General features: G+C 34.2%; 1 long non-coding RNA gene across 1 annotated transcript; it reads right to left on the bottom strand.

Moving 5' to 3' along the window:
• Positions 1-3705: 3705 nt before the first annotated feature.
• On the bottom strand, positions 3706-5433 carry LOC149692103 (uncharacterized). The gene is made up of 2 exons (XR_016382626.1): positions 4509-5433; positions 3706-4448 (listed from the first exon to the last, which is right to left on the bottom strand). It is a non-coding gene; the product is annotated as an uncharacterized LOC149692103 (long non-coding RNA).
• Between the last annotated feature and the right edge of the window lie 4888 nt (positions 5434-10321).

Consider the following 10321-nt stretch of genomic DNA (forward strand, 5'->3'; position numbering starts at 1 on the left):
TCACCAACCACCCCTCAAAATAAAAAAGAGGACTTCCGATAACTGGCGCCATCTACGTTTAAAGGAAGCTAAGGGTCAGGTTGTGGTTTGCTAGCTAGCTGGTTAGAGCTGTTGGGGTCAGTCCCTACTGTGTGTTGTTGTTGCAGACATGCTTGCCACAAAAATATTTCGAGTGGAAAATAGTAATTTCATACCAACCCCTACTGTAGTTCGATAATCGCTCCCCCTTTTTAAAATTGCTCTTCACTCCCTGAGAGAGAGAGAAAAAATAATAGAATGAGAAAAATATGTTGGTGGCCCTTTGAGTTCCCACTGGGAACCTACCTCGATGATTAAACCGGAAAGCTTAACAGATGATTGGTGCTTGGAATCGTTATAATAAACCCCTTACACCCATAACAAGACTCCCTTTTCCCGCAGGTTCGATTAGCATTTTAATTCTTCTAATAATAAGATACGTTAGTTGTTCCAGCTCAATTTCTAGTTCTTTTTTTTTTATCTCCCCTGGTCCCTTTGGCTACCGTGGTACGCTTCGATCGTTCGGTAATGATACGATCGATGTTTTAAACTATATAGAGATTATGGGGGGAGTAAATGAATGGAGGGGGGAAGTAATTTAGCTGCCGTTCACGATAATTACTATCAGAACAACTTGTAATAATTAGTTTCGCGTTAATTAAGAACGCCGTGGTTTGGTTCTGTAGGCGACTCGTCAAAAGACAATTTAAGAATTTGAGTATAATACTCGTTTTAATTTGGCGTTCTAATATAAATATAAGTTGGGTGTATAACCCCCTTTGGTTGTTATTATACGCTTTTAGTTTTACAGCCCATGGGTTAATTGTAACCCAAAATTAATCTCATTTGCTTAAGTATTACCAAACTTTTAACTGACGTCCATCATTCGATGTGTAATATTTCAAGAAGAAACGTTTCAAACTAGTACTTCGTTGTAATATGCGTTACTGTTTTGTTCATGCACTTTCAAAGATAAATTTACTGTAGAGGTACTTTTAGGAAATGTTTTCACAATTTACATCGAAATTATGAGCTTCGACTTGTACTTTAATTTAAATAATAGACGGGGGTAATTAATGTTAATTTAGGTAATTTTTGCGGGTTGTTAGCGAGGTCCATCTATAATTCGTAAGACACGCCCACTCAAAACCATTATTAAATTTGCATAAATCATTTTTGTACGTTATGTTGTGGTTTTTGGCAATGCACGAGCTGAGGAGATCACCCACCGAGACGGAATGAGAATTATCTTTTTAATATTAGAGAATACGAAAAACCCCTGTGGATCCTCGTGAGCTCGTTGAAATAGTACAGTGGAAATACCCAGTTGTTTTTTGTTTTTTATATTTCAAAACAATATTTAAATGACTTTAATACTTGAGTTTTAAAAATTTACTATCGAAAAATGTATACTTACTCATATTTTTAATATGACGTATCATCAAGTATTTTTTTAAAAAACTGGGTCTCTTTAAATTTTGTATTGGCTAATAAGCGGTTCATTTATGTTCGTAAATTATAATATTTATTCTAAATATTATACGAACAATATAATTTAATAAGATAGCGTTATTCATTTTAACTTTAAACATATGGTATAAAATGAAAATATATTTTCCAGATAAAAAAACAAGACCACCACCAGCACAACATTAATAAACTCATTTGTAAGCGCGCGCGTGCAGGCTATATATGCGTCGCTTTGTAAGAAATCATTGATTCGGAGATAACGGAACCTCCCATTTTAGCGATTTATTTAAAAAATATATAATTTTAGAGTATTATTTGCGGAGGTTAAGGCGCTTTTAGTACCGTAGCTCACGGTATGCATCAATTAAGGTTGAATAACAAGTTACTCCGTGAAAATTGTCAGCCGATGAATATTTTAAGCTACAAATACTTCGCTTTTTTTGATATGTAAAAAATACATATGTAACCAAACCTAGCTTTGCCATGCTGTTTTTTGTTTGTTTGTTTGTGTGTTTGTTAGTGAACCACAGGGTGCATGAAAAACAAGCCTGGATGGGTTAAGGTAAGATCCGACTCGTAATGTGAAAGAAATGCGTAAGAAAGTGCATTGTCGCTATCATAAGAGTTGACAGCAGTTTTCCTCACTAGTTTGTCATCACCGTTTTTTAGAAATGATAGTATTGGGAAAGAAATAACATTGCATGGCACCTTTCAGCTTATCTGTTGAAATATTTCGTTCATATTCCGGTTCTTGGTGCTGCCGAGTAGGGATGGGGAACCACACCTAGCTAACATGAAAATATTTATTTGCGTGACTTGTTATTCCCATTTTTCTCCCAAACGTTGTTTATATTTTAGAGTAGCGTTGCCAGCTTTATTTTTAAATATGGCTCGATGTGAAAGTGTCAGCTGTTACTGGCACTGCAAATGACACTTTTAGATCGCCGTTCACGCTCGAGATACAGCTGATATTAGACAAAATTTTTATTGACTTTTAAAATATTATTATAAGAAAATATGACGTTAATTTCTGATCAAAATACTTACCTATAATAATTAAAATTCTTACATTCTACAGGAGTTTTGTTCAAACAATATTATTAATTATTCTAGCTGATTACCGAGGTGTTATTGTAAATTGCAATTTTTCTTAACATTTAAAACGTCTATACGCAGAAAACCCCTTCATCCTGCAAGGTGGCTTTTCCTTGAACACGAGTGTGCCGCGGGTGAAACACTTCTAAAGGGGCTCAGAGCTCTTCGTGATCCGTTCTGCCTCTCACCAGTATTTGGGTTTTTGTTTGTTTCATATTTTGCGGATGTCTAATTTTGTATGTTTATGTATATTCCATTAATTTTAATTTTTTTTATTATTGTGACGTGATTCTTTGTCCTTAGCCAAATTGGTTTCGATATTGATATTGCTATTGTTATTGTCGGTATATTTGCTTTTTACAAATTTTGTATATATTTTTTGGACCTGTGAACCCCTTGTGGGTTCCTCCCTGATTCAAAAGGGATTTTAGGTCAATAAAACATTCATTCATTCATTCATTCATAGAAAATGCATTAAATTTCTTCAGCCTGTAAATTGGCTTTTCCTGAATACCGGCGGGAAAGTTTGTACACTAAACTATAGTAATGTTTTAATGATTTGACTTAAGTTAATGTTTACTTTATTTTATATTTTAACACGCGTTTGAGCTAGATAATTTCGAATCGGTTAACCCTTTTGCGTTAACAAATACAAAGCCTTTAAGGCCCTTTATTTTTAATGATTTACAATAGGGGGAAAGCCATAAATTCGAATTAACTAGTTAAACTGAATTAATAATGAAGTATAAATATTATGCCCTCAAAGTAGTAGTAGTAGTAGTGTTTTGTATGTGTTTCTAAAATATCAAACCAAAACGGTGCATGCATGCGATGACGGAATTAGAAATAGTTTTAGTTTCTATTATTTTATTTATAATTCTCGAGGTTACAATTGGAATAATAACTGAACAGGAAAATTCATCCTCTTTCCTAAACTAATTTTCACTTTAATAGGAAACTATATTGGGGAACATTTTAATTAGGTGATATTTGTTCCCCGTTTCAAATTTTCAAACCTAAAGCGACGAAATTAAATTAAAATAGGTAAATCGTATTCTGAAGTTTTAGATTTTAATTTTAAATTAGTCTCGTAAACACTAGTAAAATAAATAAAACAATAACTTTTTAGTCAGAAAATGTATATATTATCGTATTTATATTAGAGAATTATTTTTTACAATTTCATAAATACATAATAGGAAATTTGTGGTTATATTAGAACTTTTCACAGCTAATTCAAAAAAGGGTACAACAATGACCGATCATAATAACATAATTAGACCCTGTCCGGTATCATTTCGTACCTAGCACCCTTTATATCCCCGTAACTAAATACTTATAAAATTCTCGCCCAGGATATATTGTTTGTGTATTCGTATGATTTTTAACAGGTGACGGTTACGTAATCTCTCTTTAATGGCTTTACATAAAACAGCACCCACAAACACCTCCCTTACCCCATCATCAGTAAAATCACCTTTAAATCAAACTACTCCCATGCAAACTATAAATATAACTAAACGCAATCTCCACTTTGATTTACACTTGTAACGTATAAGCTTTGTCATTTTAACAAACCTTTCATGAAGCGATTATACTGACGCCTGACGAAAAATTTATATATATATAATTTTTTTTTTTTATAAATTTTATAAATGTCATTGAAAATGGTTGGTGGTACCTAGCACGACTGGTTGCGGTCAACGTCAATGAGGTTTTGAGTTAAAATGATTCAAGTGGGTTGAGAGAGAAAGTGAGTTCCACGATGTTTTTGAGGGCTGGCTTACCCAGTCTTTCGATCGATTGAATTGAATAGAAACAAAAGGCAGTGTGTCGCGCGCGTTTTGGCTATCCACTTGGCAGCTCTGAAAATCCTTCGGGAATTTATAGGCGCGGGATTAAAATTATACGAACATGCAACCTACGCCTGAATTCGACGCTTTTCCCCTATTAGTTTTCTTTTTAACGGCGCAACGGCGACAGAAAACGCTTCTGGAGTGTTGGGAATTGTAAATATTGACTTGCAGGACCTTTTTTTACAGCTAGAGTTTTTTCCAAACGGGTCTAGTGTTCTCCGAAATAAAATATGCGTCATTTCATTAAATAAAATGGTTCTTAAATTCCCAGGAGAGTTTTTAAATACTGAAAGGTAATTTCTACCTTATACAGATGTATGTACTTCGAAGGCGCGATCACGTATGTCATTTGACAGAAAAACATATTTTAATACTGCGAGTTTGCTTGGGTTTTGATGGCAATTAGAAGACACTTCCGCTTGTACATTCGGTCTGTAGCGACGGAAACTTTATCTTTCGAACCATATACTGGACAATTTTACCTCTACCATTACGACACGACGAGTTACTTGCATGGTACGCTAAAATACAAAGACAGTTTAGTGTTGGAGACTTAGGGCCAAAAGCTTATCATCCCTTATGGTGGAAGATGTTGGTGAAAATATAGAGAAAACAAATTTTGAACAAAAACGTTCAAAAGTTAAATCATTCGTATATTTATTTTTTGAGCGTCTAAAAAAATTAACACATACTTCAAATTAAAGTTTCACTTATCTAATCTTAATGAATTTGAAGAATAATTCAAAATTAAGTTCCCAATAAGACTTTGCGGAATATTTGGTAGCCTAAACTGAAGAAGGTAACTTAATACCGGGGACGTATGGTTAGTTTTAGTCGAGGTGGCGAACCTTATGAAAAAGATAGACGATCGTAGAGTAATCGTAGACGTTTTCATAGTCGGAGGTCCTTTTCGTTTGGCTTCTCGGCTGCCATATACGATTCTTTCCGCGTGCGTGGTGCACTGTGTGGTTCAAATCTTTTTTAACTAACACACAACCAAGGGGTCGACTAATCTGCAGGTACTCTGAATGTCTGAAATGCAGTCCACAGTAGGAAACCTACTATTTGTAGTGTGCAGGTTCGGTTCACATTTACAAATCTTAGAAAGCAATTCTAAAATTCATTGCCAAATATGCAGTTCTACGAAATACAGTCCAACAATATTAGAGTTTCAACTCTGAAATCGATTGACTAAAATGCAGTACTCTGAAATGCAGTTCTCAAAAATTATAAATTCAACTCTGAAATCGATTGACTAAAATGCAGTACTCTGAAATGTAGTCCTAAAAAATTATAATTTCTACTCTGAAATATTTTGACTAAAATGCAGTTCTCTGAAAAGCAGTCCACGAAAATACTAAATTTCAACTCTGAAATCGGTTGACTAAAATGCAGTACTCTGAAATGCAGTCCTAAAAAATTATAATTTCTACTCTGAAATCTTTTGACTAAAATGCAGTTCTCTGAAAAGCAGTCCACGAAAATAATAAATTTCAACTCTGAAATCGGTTGACTAAAATGCAGTACTCTGAAATGCAGTCCTAAAAAATTATAATTTCTACTCTGAAATCTTTTGACTAAAATGCAGTTCTCTGAAAAGCAGTCCACGAAAATAATAAATTTCAACTCTGAAATCGGTTGACTAAAATGCAGTACTCTGAAATGCAGTCCTAAAAAATTATAATTTCTACTCTGAAATCTTTTGACTAAAATGCAGTTCTCTGAAAAGCAGTCCACGAAAATAATAAATTTCAACTCTGAAATCGGTTGACTAAAGTGCAGTACTCTGAAATGCAGTCCTAAAAAATTATAATTTCTACTCTGAAATCTTTTGACTAAAATGCAGTTCTCTGAAAAGCAGTCCACGAAAATAATAAATTTCAACTCTGAAATCGGTTGACTAAAATGCAGTACTCTGAAATGCAGTCCTAAAAAATTATAATTTCTACTCTGAAAAATTTGACTAAAATGCAGCACTCTGAAAAGCAGTCCACGAAAATAATAAATTTCAACTCTGAAATCGGTTGACTAAAGTGCAGTACTCTGAAATGCAGTCCTAAAAAATTATAATTTCTACTCTGAAATCTTTTGACTAAAATGCAGTTCTCTGAAAAGCAGTCCACGAAAATAATAAATTTCGACTCTGAAATCGGTTGACTAAAATGCAGTACTCTGAAATGCAGTCCTAAAAAATTATAATTTCTACTCTGAAATCTTTTGACTAAAATGCAGTTCTCTGAAAAGCAGTCCACGAAAATAATAAATTTCAACTCTGAAATCGGTTGACTAAAATGCAGTACTCTGAAATGCAGTCCTAAAAATTATAATTTCTACTCTGAAATCTTTTGACTAAAATGCTGTTCTCTGAAAAGCAGTCCACGAAAATAATAAATTTCAACTCTGAAATCGGTTGACTAAAATGCAGTACTCTGAAATGCAGTCCTAAAAAATTATAATTTCTACTCTGAAATATTTTGACTAAAATGCAGCACTCTGAAAAGCAGTCCACGAAAATAATAAATTTCAACTCTGAAATCGGTTGACTAAAGTGCAGTACTCTGAAATGCAGTCCTAAAAATTATAATTTCTACTCTGAAATCTTTTGACTAAAATGCAGTTCTCTGAAAAGCAGTCCACGAAAATAATAAATTTCAACTCTGAAATCGGTTGACTAAAATGCAGTACTCTGAAATGCAGTCCTAAAAATTATAATTTCTACTCTGAAATCTTTTGACTAAAATGCTGTTCTCTGAAAAGCAGTCCACGAAAATAATAAATTTCAACTCTGAAATCGGTTGACTAAAATGCAGTACTCTGAAATGCAGTCCTAAAAAATTATAATTTCTACTCTGAAATCTTTTGACTAAAATGCAGTTCTCTGAAAAGCAGTCCACGAAAATAATAAATTTCGAATCTGAAATCGGTTGACTAAAATGCAGTACTCTGAAATGCGGTCCTAAAAAATTATAATTTCTACTCTGAAATCTTTTGACTAAAATGCAGTTCTCTGAAAAGCAGTAAACGAAAATAATAAATTTCAACTCTGAAATCGGTTGACTAAAATGCAGTACTCTGAAATGCAGTCCTAAAAGATTATAATTCTACTCTGAAATCTTTTGACTAAAATGCAGTTCTCTGAAAAGCAGTCCACGAAAATAATAAATTTCAACTCTGAAATCGGTTGACTAAAGTGCAGTACTCTGAAATGCAGTCCTAAAAAATTATAATTTCTACTCTGAAATCTTTTGACTAAAATGCAGTTCTCTGAAAAGCAGTCCACGAAAATAATAAATTTCGACTCTGAAATCGGTTGACTAAAATGCAGTACTCTGAAATGCAGTCCTAAAAATTATAATTTCTACTCTGAAATCTTTTGACTAAAATGCAGTTCTCTGAAAAGCAGTAAACGAAAAAAATAAATTTCAACTCTGAAATCGGTTGACTAAAGTGCAGTACTCTGAAATGCAGTCCAAAAAAATTATAATTTCTACTCTGAAATCTTTTGACTAAAATGCAGTTCTCTGAAAAGCAGTCCACGAAAATAATAATTTTAAGTCTGAATTCGGTTGACTAGAACCCAGTTCTCTGAATTGCAGTCCTAAAAAATTATAATTTTAACTATGAAATCTTTTGACTAAAATGCAGTACTCTGAAATGCAGTGTTCGAAAATAATAATTTCTAGTGTGAAATCAGTTGACTAAAATGCAGTACTCTATAATGCAGTCCTCCAAGATGTTAGAATGAGCTTTCCTTCCTCACACACATAGATACAGTACGTTTTGTTTAATCAGGGATAGATTTAATTTTAGAAGTAGTAATGGAGAACGGTTAATATTTACTTCAGTCCGACTCATAGCCCAGTATAGAGCCTCCTTCCTTCAACACGTGACGAAAAGTTTAAATTATCTTATTGGCTCACTTAAACTACGTTCTGATTACTTCAGTCCGACTCATAGCCCAGTATAGAGCCTCCTTCCTTCAACACGTAACGAAAAGTTTAAATTATCTTATTGGCTCACTTAAACTACGTTCTGATGACGTTGCTGACAGGGACGGTGAAAAATACCTAATTCCTTTTTACCTCTTTACCTAAACCCGCCTCTTCTTTCAGCTTTGGTCCCATTGAACCGCATTCCCATTCGACAGAAGGGGCTTTTTTTGGGGTCCCATTCGACCGAACGTAGCCAAAGGTGCGATTTTATTATAGTCCCATTGGACCGAAATTCTATTGAACTGGAAGAAGACATACTGTGTGGTTTTGCATTAAATATATTTTTAATTTCACAACTTACTATTGTTAAAATAAATGTGAGTTGAAAATGTATTACTGCACTCATTTTAACTACGTTTTAATTACGGCGAACCTCACCTACCCTAGCCTAACCTAACCTAACCTAACCAAACGTAACCTAACCTAACCTAACCTCACCCAACCTTGTTTGGAGGTAAAAAGATTATTTTTATGAGTATTAAAAGCCCGCCTCTTACCAAGAACAATTTATTAGCAATAATAGAAATATTTTGGAAAAGATGTCAGATAATTAATTGGAGAATATTTTGGAAAAGGTGGCAGCTAATTAATAGCAGAATATTTTGGAAAAGGTGGCAGCTAATTAATAGGAAAATCTTTTGGAAAAGGTGGCAGCTAATTAATAGGAGAATATTTTAGAAAAGGTGGTAGCTAATTAAAAGGAGAATATTTTGGAAAAGGTTGCAGCTAATTAATAGGAGAATGTTTTGGAAAAGGTTGCAGCTAATTAATAGGAGAAGGTTTTGGAAAAGGTGGCAGCTAATTAATAGGAGAATATTTTGGAAAAGGTGGTAGCTAATTAAAAGGAGCATATTTTGGAAAAGGTGTCAACGAATTATTGGAACCAAATCAAACCAAACCTAAACTAACCTAAGCTAACCTAACCTAACCTAACCTAACCTGACCTAACCTAACCCACCCGAAACCAAAATATTAAAATTTTAATTTAAAATTTAAAGACATTGATGGAACTACCATTGAGACTGTACATCATTTAAGCACAATTTGTTTATTAATTCTATATATCTCTTGCCTTGAAAGGAATGAAAGTGAGCGTTTTAATTAGTATCACGAAACATTTAGTTTTAATATTGTTAACATACCTTTCGGAGATTCAAACCAACAACCTATCGCTTCGCAGTCCAACATCGTATCCACTACACCACCGAATCGCTGACGGCTACAGTGTTTCAAGTTATATTCATGTATTTTTTAGGGGCATATTCGGACGATTGGGATTTCGGTCCATCGGGAATATAGCCATTGGGCTGGAAATCTAAAATCATTGCGGGATATTCGGTCGAATGGGATTTCGGTCCATTGGGAATTCGGTTGAAAGGAACGATACCTTCTTGCTTACCCCTCCGTCCCGTGGAAGGGGGTCCGGAACTTTGACGCGCGCCCACATTTCTCAGTTCACCATTCCTACTTCTAAAATTTTATCTATCCCTGGTTAAATTAAACTCTGTGAGTGATAGAATGAATAAAATTTAAAAGAAATAGCTTACTACTCCTATAGATCACTCGTTATATAAAATGGATTATTTATAGGCCTGATTAAAAAGTAGAGTAAGTTCAGCTAGCTAATTGGACCGAGTCATCTTGCGACTTATTGCCACTTCTGTAACGCCTTTACAATGCATAGAGGGGTGGTGGCTAGCCCCTATGCCACAGCTAACCGACAGCGCCCTATACTAACTATTACCGTTAACCTCTGCATGTTTTGATGGAAAGGAGAAACCGGGTTAGACCGCGGAGGAAAACTCCTTTAACAAGCGGGGAGAGAACTTGTAAACTCTACGCAGAAGGATTTCTTCCCAGATTTTTCACCCGAATTTAATGATATGTTTT

The sequence above is a fragment of the Phalangium opilio genome, unplaced genomic scaffold (assembly GCF_054372755.1).
Source record: "Phalangium opilio isolate 3A_F unplaced genomic scaffold, DU_Popi_V2 ptg000024l_1, whole genome shotgun sequence".
Taxonomy (NCBI): domain Eukaryota; kingdom Metazoa; phylum Arthropoda; class Arachnida; order Opiliones; family Phalangiidae; genus Phalangium; species Phalangium opilio.